This window comes from Peromyscus leucopus, chromosome 6, assembly GCF_004664715.2.
Source record: "Peromyscus leucopus breed LL Stock chromosome 6, UCI_PerLeu_2.1, whole genome shotgun sequence".
Lineage (NCBI taxonomy): Eukaryota > Metazoa > Chordata > Mammalia > Rodentia > Cricetidae > Peromyscus > Peromyscus leucopus.
In genome coordinates, this window is record NC_051068.1 from 63,341,068 (window position 1) to 63,354,370 (window position 13,303).

General features: G+C 38.0%; 1 protein-coding gene and 1 pseudogene across 4 annotated transcripts in view; one reads left to right on the forward strand and one right to left on the reverse strand.

The window, feature by feature from the left end:
- Nucleotides 1-13,303, forward strand: part of Lrba (LPS responsive beige-like anchor protein) — a 537,881-nt gene that overhangs the window by 234,909 nt on the left and 289,669 nt on the right. The window lies entirely within an intron of this gene.
- On the reverse strand, nt 12,204-13,109 carry LOC114684202 (annotated as a pseudogene).

Here is a 13,303-nt window from a genome sequence, read left to right on the forward strand (position 1 = left end):
GCAAAAAGAAATTGTTCGTTACATAGGTGTTCTGTCTGTAAGTCTGTGTACCATGTATGTACCTGGTACCCTCAGAGTCCAGAAGAGGGAGTCAGATCCCCTAGGACTGGAGTTACAGACAGTTGTGAGCTGCCATGTGGGTGCTGGGAATTGAACCCAAGTCCTCTGGAAGGCAGCCAGTGCTCTTAACTGCTGAGCCATCTCTCCAGCCTCTCACTGGTAATTATTGATAGGAATTTTCATTTGTGTCAAACCTTAAAAATATACACAATGTCTATAAACTATACTCATAATGTCCTATATTCTGTGTATTATATCTATATTCTGTGTATAATGCTAAATGCTGAACAGATTAGAAATGAATTGTTTTATTTTCAAATAGTTCAGGCACAAATCCCTTATGTATTTCCATCAGCAATTTTGATGCTTCACAAGATCCAAAATTTAATATTTGTTTTTTATATTTATGAGCAAAATAGTTTCCATATAAATCAATTTCAAATAATAATGAAATAAACTTATAACAACATGCACCAGTATTTCTAAAAGTAAATAACTAACACAAAAGTAAAAAAGAGCATAAGTTGTTACATATATGTGCACCTAAAACATAAAAATTTGTATAATTTTTTAAAATATAATTAATTTTTATTAGTCCATGAAAATTATACAGTTTTTCTTAATGCTCTGTCTTCCAAACTATGCCTTTAATCCTAGCACATAGGAGGCAGAGGCAGGCGGACCTCTGAGTTCAGGACAGCCAGGGCTACACAGAGATACTTTTCTGTCTTGAAAAAAATCAACCAATAAATAAATACATACATACATACATACATACATACATCAGAATAATCTTGATTGTTGAATTTGGAATTTGATAGTATGCTATAGTTTGGTGTGTAGATCATGTGACCTTACTTATATTTAAATAACTTTCCTTGCTCTAAAAAAAACCAAAAAACTTGTTTGTGTGTATTGTTTGTACATATGTGTGTGTGAGTTTATGTATGTATGTGTTTGTGGTGTATGTACATGTGTGAGTGTATGTATATGTGTGTGGTGTTTGTATGTTTGTGTGTGTGATGTTTGTATCTGTATGTGTCTATATGTGTGCATGCTGGTGTTCCCGTGTGTATGCATATGGAGACCAGAAGTTGACATCTGCTATCTCCCTCAATTGCCTTCTATTTCATTATTCTATGACAAAGTCTCCACTGCACTTGGAACTAATCGATTTAACTGGGCTAGCTGGCCAGCAAGCTCGGGGCTGGCCTGTGTCCTCTCCCTCGGAGCTGGGGTTGCATAATACCGTACCTAGCTTTTGGTCCTCATGCTTGTGCAGACCCTTTATGAAAGGGCCTTTTCCAGACCAAGTTCTTTTGTTCATAATATAGTGGAAAGTCTAGCATTTCCTGAACAGTTAATTTGAGAGGCAGTTTGGAAGTTGGGCACAAAAACCTATCTTAAAATTTTCCTTATGCTGAGCTAATTTTAAAACTCATACCATTAATAAATTTCAAACATTTTTTTTATCAAATTCAAAACACTTTTTGTCACAATGAAGATAAATGATATTAGGGAGGGTTAGATTAAGAATATACAAATAAATTGTAGATAAAAATGACAGTCTTAGAAATTTTGGTTTCTGTTTGTTAATTCTTTTTCTTTGAAAGTTGACTTTTCAGTACTTTGAGTAAGAAATTTTGAGATTCAGTTTTATGTTGTAGCTTGGTAGTCCTAGGATTTTAAAGTCCCTTTGTAATGTTTACTGTAATATATTTTTTTTCAAAAATATTCTAAAGAGTTGGGTGCAGATTAAATAATTTTTTACACTGGTATTTTTTTTTTAATTAAGAAATTTTCTACTCAGTCTACATACCACCCATAGATCCCACCTCTTCCCTCCTCCCATCTCCCAGCCCTCCCTCCCAGGAATTGTGAAAAGTCTAGTCTGTTTTTAACCAGCCCAATGTAAGTATTGATCAGTCCAGAACGCCAGAGCAGTATAGTTCAGCCTGCAGTCTATGCTGGGCTGCCTTGTTCATGGATGCTGCAGACTTCCATGGTAACTGCTATTGGAATGTTTCCTGTTTTGTTTCTTTTACATATTAGAGCAATTTTTCTTTTCATATTTATTTAATACCAGCTGTGCACAGTATGCCATCATAGAAATCAATGTGAAGAAGACAAATATGCCTCTTACCTTCAAAGAACTTTCTAGTAGGGAAAAGAGAAATAGTAAGCAGATAATTGTAAATGCCCTAAAAGCCCCAAGTATAATTTTTCTCTTGAAAAAAAAAATTATAAGGAAATATTTTGGGTTATAATATATTTTTCTTTTAGAAAACTTTTTTTTTGTCTCTCTCTAGAGAAAGGTAAGTGATTTCATGGAAAATGCACTACTCTGTGTGTTGCCTATATAAATATTTTTTCCTGGTTCTTACACTTAACAATGAATGGCTTATAAAATAACAAGATCTTAATTCCCACATATATTTATTTATTGCAGTTGGATCAGGAGTAAGGACATAAGACACTACTTAGTACTGAAATTTAAGGGAACTGTTAAATACTGCAAATGTGGAGGGTGTTGCTGTAAAGTAAGTTGTTGAATAGTGAGGCCTTTTGCATCTCAGGATCTATTTTTCTAAAAATTAATTTATTCAGCAATTACAAACATATCCATGTCTTCATATATAAGTATTCATACTGCTTAAATTGGCGATGATAATGTATGAATAGATCATATGTACTGAGTGAGTGAGTTTGAGATAGGCACTGTGAAGAGCACTCGGCAAATGCTTATCTTTAAGAGGAGACCAATGCAAGGGATCGGGTCAGTGGACTGACTCTCTTTTGCAACTGTAAAGCACTGTCACTTGACCGGGGTCACAAGTCGAGAATTGAAGTAGTTGGTTTGGAGCCCTGGCTCTCTGACTGCAGGGTCCACTCTCGTCACAGTCTTGCAACTTCTCAGTATTAGTAATTGGTGTTTGGTCTTTGTCTTTTTTTCTTTTGAGAATTTTTCCTACTCTCGATATGTACCTTTCATTTACTTACTTTTGCTTTTGCTCATTTAGCCTCTTTATTTCAAAACTTATTTTTATGTATAAACCAAACCCAAACTCAAAATGTCATTGAAAATTTTATAACTAATGTCCTTAATTAGAATTCCACTAAAAAGAGTGTATATTAAAGGACGCCATCCTAGTTGACATCAGTTGCAGCTGCTACAGGCATCTCATACTGTGAAAGTCACTTTTCAAGCCAGGTGTGGTAGCACACACCTTGAATCCCAGAACTTTGAGAGGCAGAGACAGGAGGATCTCTGTGAATTTGAGCCAGATTGGTCTATATAATGAGTTCCAGAACAGTCATAACTGTCAAAACAAAAAATACAAAACACAAAACAAACAAACAAAACAGAGAGAGAGAGTGAGAGCGCCACTTCTTCATCCCCTAAACAGAAAGGGTCCCATGGCAGCTGATCACAATTACCTAACCCTAAATTATAATTTCTTTCTAGACTTTGTAACACCTGTCTTGCTCTCTGTAACACTCATTGTCTAATATTGAAATGCTGTTTTTAAATGTATAATAGATTTTTAGTAAATGACCCCTACCAATACATATCTTACATAGGAAGGTGATCCTTGACTAGACCTGGTTAAGCCTGACAGAATAAATAGTTATAAATCCATTCTGCATTAACACTACATTGGAGTTTCATGATGCCTGAAACTGATTCTCTGAAGATTCGGGAAATGGGGAGAGATAAACAGGGAAGGGAGAGAAACATTCATGTGGTGAAGTGAAGCAAATATAATGAGAGACGGGGATACTCGTGTGCACGGTGATGCACACACGGTGGAGTGTGAACAAGGTGGGGTTTAGGCGAAGAGTAGTCTATTTACATGTAGTTTGCAACCTTTCTGTGGGCTTATAACTTTTATTGAGAAAACTATTTGAGAGAAAGCATAGGCTTTCCCTATTGTTTGAGGTTTCCCTATATTCTATTCCTCTATCTCTACATAGCTGATAATTATACTTTGGTATCACAGAAAAATTATTGCCTAAATAATGACATTTTCCCACAAAATATGTATTCAGCCACTATGTATTTTTAAAATTTTGATTTTTTTATTACATTGTCTATGGATTCTTAAGAAATTCTTCCTTTTTAAAAATAATGATATTAAGTTGATATATTTTGTATTTTTTTGAAAATATCTAATATAGTCACACATCTAGATTTTTAGACTCTAATCATGGTAGAAGCCATCTAATTTATACCTTTCATCATTTTATAGATGAACAACTAGTATAGAGAGGTAAAGGTTTTGCTCAAGACAGTAAAATGCTTCTGTACTCCAAACTCTGCTCTACTGACTCCACTTTCCTGTGTGCGTGTGACGAACTTTCAACACGTCACATTTATTCATCATTCATTCCAGGCATCTTCTGTTCTTTCCTCCTTGTTTTTTCCTATCCTTTTTGATAAACTTCTAATCAAAATTTCAAAATAGATTAAATAGGGAGCTAATGCTGGGATGATGCTTCAGTGCCAGGCTTTTGCTGTCTGCTAAGGGTCTGACAGAAAAGAGAGACTTAGATACCATCTTCAGAGAGCTTAAAATCTAATTCAGTGCTAGATGATTATGGTCTGCATGCATTTCCTTCTATTTTTTTCCTGGTTCTTCTGGTACCTCTTGCATAGTATTTTTTAGAATGTTGTTGCTTATATCTATGTTCCAAACGATAATGTGGAAATTTTCCAATTTTTTAAAATAAGGAGTATTCTATAAAATTTAAGAAATTGATGATGCATTTAGAAGTGTAACTAGGAGAGATGATGAAGTTCCTTATGCATGACCATCCTCTTCTCAGTGTTTACTGTAAGTTGGGCTCCCTAATCTAGTGTTTACAGTTCAGACCATCTGTAAGAATGACCATGGGATCATTCTAAAAACAATTATTTCTTGGATCCAACCCATGCTGGTATTTTAAATTAATTGTCCTGGAATAAAGTTTTCTCCTTTATGTTGAACCAAGAGCAATTCTTTACCACTTAGTTATCCCTCATCTCAAATTCTGGCATTGGTTGAATATAAGCAATGGAAAAATTACTAAGTTCAGATAATTAAAGATTAGATTTTTCTGTGTTCTTTACAAAGAAAATGAGCATTCCTAAAAATTTATGTCAAAACGGTCCTCTACTGCTTTGTATTATACCTTGAGATTTTGAGGGAATTTACACCTGTTTTTTTTTTTTTTTTTTTTTTTTTTTTGGAGACAGGGTTTCTCTGTGTAGCTTTGTGCCTTTCTGGACTCACTTGTAGTCCAGGTGGCCTCGAACTCACAGAGATCCGCCTGGCTCTGCCTCCCGAGTGCTGGGATTAAAGGCGTGCGCCACCAACGCCCGTCCTACACCCTGTTCTTGCCTCCATTTTTCTCATGTTTTAGCACACAATTTACCCTGAAAGTTTCATTCCCATTTCAGTGCTAATAAACAGTTTTCTGTAGTTATCTGCTGCTGGTTGGTTGTATGTAGACATTTCCATAGAACCCTGTGATACCTGAGTCCATTCTGCATGCTTCTGTCTCCTTCTTCAGAACTTACTAATGTTAGGAAATAGGAGAGGTCCTTTGTATTTTTATAAGTTCTTTGGCCTTCTCAGATAAAGTCAGATAAAGATGTTACTTGTTCTATGTGTCTTCTTATTCTTAGTTCAAAATAAATAAAAGTGGCATAGTGGCTCATACTAGTAGTTCTAGTACAGAGGCCAAGGCAGTAGATTCACTGTGAATGTGAAGCCAGCCTGACTACAGAGTATAACCTAGTCTCAAAACCACATATATGTATTTCTTTATAGTTACTTTTTACTTAGCCTTATTAAATATAGTAACAATAACATTTTCTAAATTACTTATATTTCTTTTTTTTTCAACTTATATAGTATGTGTCCTGACTGGTGTGTGTCCAAAATATATAAACATTTATATGTATGCATGATTAGTGAGAAATTTATACAATATTCTAAGCACTTAGTGACTGACATAGTGAGTTAGGTCTGTAAGGAAATAAAAAATGCTATTAAGTATTATTATTATTATTATTATTGAACAAACTTTGGGTCTTTCTAATATACTGTTTTGTACTTTTATTCTGTAATTACCATCTTGTGGGTGTATCTAAAATAATCCAACATTTCTAATAAGAGGAAATGATCTTGTATGAGAAAGTTGGCTTGTTGGCTCAGAGTGAATATACCCTTATAGCAGAGACCCTTGTGGAAAGTGAAGGAGTTCCTTGTCTCTAGTCCTACAAGAGATGGTTGTTACATGTTCATCTGTATAAAAGGAATACAGGAAGGATGAATCTCAGACTAATGCTGTTGGCTTCCTGTAGCAGGTGGGTAAGAGTGTTCTAGAAAGAGTAGGGGATGTGGAAGAGTAAGGGTTGAAAAAGGAATGACATTTCTCTGACTGTATACCATTTTTGTATGCTTTTGACTCCTAGAAATACATTAATCCCTCAAACTATATATCATATATACATAAATGTATATCATTGATCTGTCTGTCTGTCTATATACTTACTTGTTGTGGTGGTTTGAATAAAATGGCTCCCCTAGGCCCATAGGGAGTGGCCCTACTAGGAGGTGTGGTCTTATTGTTGTTGAACTGTAAGCAAGCCCTGATGAAATGTTTCCTTATAAGAGTTGCTGTGATCATGCTTGCTCTTTATAGAAACATAAACCGTAACTAAGACTTCTGCCTACCTGAATAAGTCATGATGGGTGAAACCTAATATGGAATAGAGTTATGAATAATAGTGTATAATCATGCTATTTAGTTGGGTTTCTATTGCTGTGTTGAAGCGCCATGAATAAGAGCAGCTTGGGGAGGGAAGGATTTATTTCACTCATGCTTCCACATAATAATTCACTGTCTAAAGTAGTTAGGGCAGGAACTCAAGGAGGGTAAGAACCTGGAAGCATGAGCTGCTACAGAGGCTACGGAGGAATGCTGCTTACTGGCTCTCCCTTTGTGGCTTGCTGGGTCTTCTTTCTTAGAGCAACAGAGACCACCATCCCAGGGTGGCACCACCTGAAATGGGCTGGGGCCTCCCATATCAATCACTGATTGAGGAAGTATCTTACAAGCTTGCCTATAGTCAGATCTTATGGAGGCATTTCTTCAATTGAAGTTCCTTTTCTCTCTTTTGACCCTAGCATGTGTAAATTTGACATTAAAAACAAGCTAGGACACATACTAAATAGGTTGAAAGAAAAGAAATGTAAGTAACTTAAAAAATGTTACTGCTAGTATACTTAATAAGGCTAAGTAACAAGGAACTATACAGAAATACATAGTATAAATGTTTCCAAGTAACATACTGTTATAGAATGTTGTTTTAAGATGTGTTACTTTTGTTTATGTTGCATTTGTTTAACTCTGTGAAGCTGTATTACTGTGCCTGTCTAAAACACCTGATGGTCTAATAAAGAACTGAATGGCCAATAGCAAGGCAGAAGAAAGGATAGGCAGGGCTGGCAGGCAGAGAGAATATATATAGAAGGAGAAATCTGAGAGGAGAGGAGAAAAAAAAAAAGCCAGAGAAGGAGGAAGACTTCCAGGGTCAGCCACCCAGCTACACAGCAAGCCACGGAATGAGAGTAAGATTTACAGAAGTAAGAGAACAAGAAAAGCCCAGAGGCAAAAGGTAGATGGGATAATTTAAGTTTAGAAAAGCAGGTTAGCAATAAGCCAAGCTAAGCCTGGACATTCATAATGAAAAATAAGCCTCCATGTGTGGTTTATTTGGTAGCTGGGTGGCAGGCCCCCTAAAAAGAGAGAGAGAAAAAAAAAACAACCCAACAGCAGCATATATACAAATACATTACAATAAAGATTTTAAATGAGGAAGTAATGAGAGGACAAGATTTTTCCTATTGTCAAAATCTATTATAAATAATAAACTTCATAATGATTCTAGCAATCAGAAGAATCAATATGAACTTATATGTACACACATTCAAATTTAGAAACAGGGAGAAATATGTACCTGTGTGTATGCCCAACTTGTTTCTAAGAGATATTGAAGTAGTAATAACCATTGATAGTGCACAAACTAATTCCCAAATCCTACTCTTTACTCGCCTTTGGTAAGAAATCAGATCTTTTCAGAGAATGGTTGGTTTCAGAGTTGGGAGGAAGAGCTCTGGGATGATCTTGGAATTTCTCATAATGTCAAATCCAGAGTGCTCTATAACGGATAAGCACAGTTTAGAGGACACAGTAGTATAATACAGATGGTAGTTACCCAAAGGATAAGATATTATGAATAGGCTGGGCAGCGGTGGCGCACGCCTTTAATCCCAGCTCAGGAGGCAGAGCTAGGCGAGTTTTTGTGAGCCGGAGGCCAGCCTGGTCTACAGAGCGAGATCCAGGACAGGCACCAAAACTACACAGAGAAACCCTGTCTCGAAAAACAAAAAAAAAAAAAAAAAAAAAAAAAAAAAAAAAGAAAGAAAAAATATAATGAAGTAAATAGCCACATATATTTTAAAATAAGAGAAAGAGATCGTTATTCCTTTTAGCATTCAGTGGAGGCAGCAGGATTACAAGTTTGAAGCCAACCTTGGCTATATGCTAAGACTCTGCTCCACTTGCCTCCGGCCAAGAAAAGATTTGCTGGACTATTTTCTAGAACATTAAGTATTTTAAACAGTTGTTCAATGTTCATTCTATGAATGGAAGAAGGTCATATGTGCTTCAAAGTTTAAACATGGTATAGCTAGAAGGATACTGGAGATGAGAATTGTCTTAATATAATATATGTCTCTCTTTCATGGCATCTAGTCCATATGGATATTTTAAAACGAAATCAAACAAGGTAACAATGAGTTGCTTTACACATACCACTTACGGCTTCTTATGACTTGGTAACACTAGACATCATTTCTACACCCACTGTGAGATCTCAGATACTACCCTCTCATTGTAGAACTACCATACAGTTCATGCTATTTAAAATAGGCCTCGAGTATTAGGTACTCAAGAGTTATTTGTGTTTTTTTTAAACATTTACAAAAGAAGCCCTAAGGTACTGGTGTTTGCTGTCTTCATAAAAACTCACAGGAACAGTTCCTTAGCATATATCTTTATCCTCCCATGCCCAGATTTCTGCATTAGGATTCACTAGGTTTACCCTCATGGAGCATTAGCTGCTGTCATTGGTGAAGAGTCACATTTTGCCGTAGAAACTGACATAATTTCTCATTTGAACAGCACAGCTGTTTTAGAGTTTAAGAATTCTAAAATGGGTCATCAGGGCAGTGTTTCTTCAGGAGACCCATCTTAATGTATCTGAACCATTAAAATAGATTTTTGTAGGTTGAGTGACTTAAATAACAATTCATTTCTACAGTTTTTCAGGCTTTAGAGTAGAGTACCAGATGATATGTTTGTATTTCTGAGATGGAAAGAGTTTACTAGTGTCTTTTATAAGGATAGTCATCCCATTCAGAATGGTTGTATCCTTATGATATCCTAAATACCATCATATTGGGAGTTAAGAGCAGCTAACATTTTCATTTGAGAAGCACACACAAACATTCAGGTAATTGCAGTGGTGTGTAAAGATTCTGCTAGGAGAGAAGATGTAAGGGCTGCCTGCAGCTTTGGTTATGGTCTCTTCTCTTCCAAACCAGTGGCATAGCGTTACAGGACTCTTCATCCTTGCTGCTGGTGTCCGTCCAGTTTTCCCTCTGCTTCCATCGTCACACACTGCTCTGCTCTGCATTCCTCCTTCTTACCTTTTGTACACACAGCCATGACAGTCCAGGATAATGCCTTAGTTTAGGATCCTTTATTTAATCACACTTACTGAATACCTTCTTGAGTACACCTGCTGGAGATCAATCCTTCCTTTAAGATTAAAGTATTAGTATATTATAGCTTAGTGACAAGACTTTTGATAAGGCTTTTAAGTCAGACATACCTAGACTTGAATCTTTTTGTTTGTTTGTTTTTTGAGACAGGGTTTCTCTGTGTAGTTTCAGTGCCTGCCCTGGATCTTGCTCTGTAGATCAGGCTGACCTCGAACTCACAGAGCTCCTCCTGGCTCTGCCTCCCAAGTGCTGGGACTAAAGGCGTGCACCACCACCACCCAGCTTAGGCTTGAATCTTAACTGATCATGTGATACTGACAGAGCATTTGGTTGGTTCTTAGTTATTTTTAAGTCCTGTTTAGTCTATTTAGCCCCCTTGGCTTCTGATTTATTTCCTTTGATCAGTAAGACAGGTGGTATTTCATTGGGTTAAATGTCAAATGTGAAAGATTAAATTGTTTAGTTCTGGGTACAGAGAAAGGCATTAAATTACATTAATATAATGTATAGAATAAAGCCAGATACAGTGGTACAGGCCTGTAATTCTAGTACTTGGGAGAGGGATGCAGAAATATCCTGAATGGTAGACTGAGCTGCACAAGATCCAGGTCAGTAGGAGTTACATAATGAAACCTTGTCCCCCAAATAAAAGCAACCTCTATCCCTCAAAAAGAATGAATATATTATAGTGGACATATGGCAAGCCTTGGATATTTTTGTGGACATATACTCTATATGAAATGAAATTTACATATTAAATAGTATTGTTTGATAACTTTATACACATCTAAACTATGAAACCATTGCCACTATCTAAAGGTTTCTTCCTGCCCTTTTGTGATCGCTCCCATCTGCCTAACCCCTAGGAAACTATTGATTCCTTGTCACTATAGATTAACTTACATTTTCTAGAATTTCCTATAAGTGGATTTATCCAGTTTATACTGTTCCTCTTCCCAACCCCCGGCTTCTTCCGCCAGCACAATTATTCTGAAGTCTGTATGTGCTGTTCCACATTATTTTCTACTCTTAAATAGTATTCTAGTATGTGAGTACATTAGAATTTATACTTTTATTTTAATTCATGGCAACTTGTTATTTCCAGTGTTTTGATTTTACACATACAGGTGCTGTGTAATTTTATGTTGTTGTCTTTGTGTGAATATATTTCTTGTCTCTGGTAAAGTCACAGTTGTAGAATAGCTGGATCTTGTGACAGGTTGATTAGAACATGTCTCTTTTTGGTGTGATTTCCAGGAATTTTACTGAATATACTTTAGTTGAGGGAAAAGCATCACATATAACACACTGTCAATAGCATAGGAAAACTGGACAAATCCCCTCGTGTCATCTTCAGTCTGTAAAGCCCCAGCCATTTTCCTTTGCTTTACTTTCCCAAACCTAAGACTCTTATTAGCTATGAATAACTGTGCAGTAACGTGAGACCTCTCAGCTTCAGAATCTCTCCTTCGCTCGTGGGTTTGCTCTGAGATGGTACTGTACTAAGAGTTTCTGCTGACCTAAAGAGGAGACTTCTTTGTCCAGGACACTGGCAGGCAGAGGATGGGAGATGCTTGTTTCCAAGACACTGACATAAGGAAAAGAGGTCTTAGGATCCCACAGCTCACGGGATTCCAGACAGCTGGGCTCTGTCCTGGTCATTAAGTAAGCAGGCGTAGTGGGGATGGAAGTTTCTTCTAGACAGTACAGTGACAGTGGGGGCTGACAAAGGGGTGGCAGGAGCAAACACATTAGCTACTTGGTATTCCAGCAAGCCATGCCGTTCTGGAGAAAGAAATCAGGAAGGAGAGTGGGGACCCTCAGTTATGAGTACATTCACTTCACAGAGGAGCTGCATGCAGAAAGCAGGGTTCACTCCCCAGGGAACCCCAGAGCCCTCTCAGCACTGCGGGGCCTCCTCCTTGTCCCCCTTCATTTTGTGGACTAACCCAAGCAGGCTGGGGCTCTCCACAAGTCAAATATTGTGGTGAACACATCTTGCAGCTACTTTCTCCAAAGCTGTGTGTAGTTTACTCCAGGCAATGGTCTTTTCTTCTATTTTCAGACCTTTTAAGTGGTGGGTGATCGCCTTGTCTTCTGATTTCTTTTGAAATTGTTGTTAATGGCCATAACAGAAATGAGTATCTTGCTTTGTGTAACACGCAAGATTCTTCACATTCAGTGCCTTCTGGAAATTTCCCTCTGCTTCTTCACGTTGGCGAGTTTGTGCCTGCACTTCAGCCATGCAAACATAAGCCATCTTAAATGTGGGCCTGAGTTTTACAACTCTTGAAATTCACAAATGACCTATTGTGCCAATTTCTGCACACTGCCCGGTCTTCTGGGCTGCCCGCTTCTGGATGCCATCAGTTGGATCAGTTGTTGCCCTGTTTGGTAGTGCAGGTAGCCAGAGGCAGGTGATGCCTGCAAGGCCCTGTGTAGCAGATGGAGAGCTTTGTCTATGCAACTTTTCTTCCAGTAAAACCTGGCTGCATGGCCAAAGACATAGGGTTGGCAGGATGTGCTACTGAGGGCTTCTTCAATGTGTGTTTCTGCTTCAGCTGTTTCTCCTAACCCCTGAAGCTTCAGCTCAAGAGAAACTTTAATATATGCATCTTCTGAATTTAACCTGACAGCCTTCCTTAGGGCTTCTAGAGCAGTATTATTGCCATCATGGTCTTGGCGATAGACTACAATAGCATAGCCAATGTTGTATTTAGGGTTTTCAGGCTTCACTTTCAGAGCTTATACAAAGCAGGCATGGCTCATTTATAATTCTGTCCTCCACACTTCAGCGAGGCCCAGCTTCCTCATAGTCTGTCTGGGTACACTCCATCCTATAGTGGAAGGGACTTGCAAATTCCTTGCAAGTGTTCTCCACTTTGTCCAGGTAGGTCTGGGTTTCTGGCAACCTGCCCATGTGGTAATGCACCCAGGCACATTGCTCCAGGTCACCAGGCTTCTCTTGCCCAACTGCTCTCCCTGGATCAAGGCTTCTGCTTCTTCAAACTCTGCAGGGCTTCCTCATGCTGGCCTTTTGGGTGTCTCGTGTAGGCCAGGAGGTTGAGCATTCCCACTGGGTTCATCTTGTATAGGAACTCAACCTCCTAGAGAGTCTCATTTCCAAATGAGGTATGTCAGTGTCTTCAAACAGCAGCCTCCATGTGAAGTGACCTCTCAGCTGAATTAGATTCTCCTTGCCCTGAGCACCACCAGCATTCTCTCTTCAAGTGCCCTGAGGTAACATGGGGGTCACTCCAGCCTCTGCCCCCCAGTCACCTTGTCAGAAACATGTTGAGCTCAGGCCATGCTCTACTTCCTTTAAGCTCCTCCATTGTGGGGCCCACAGAGTGAACTTGTCTTTTTAAGAAACTTCCAAACTGTATTCTTTGCTAATGCTTGTGCCT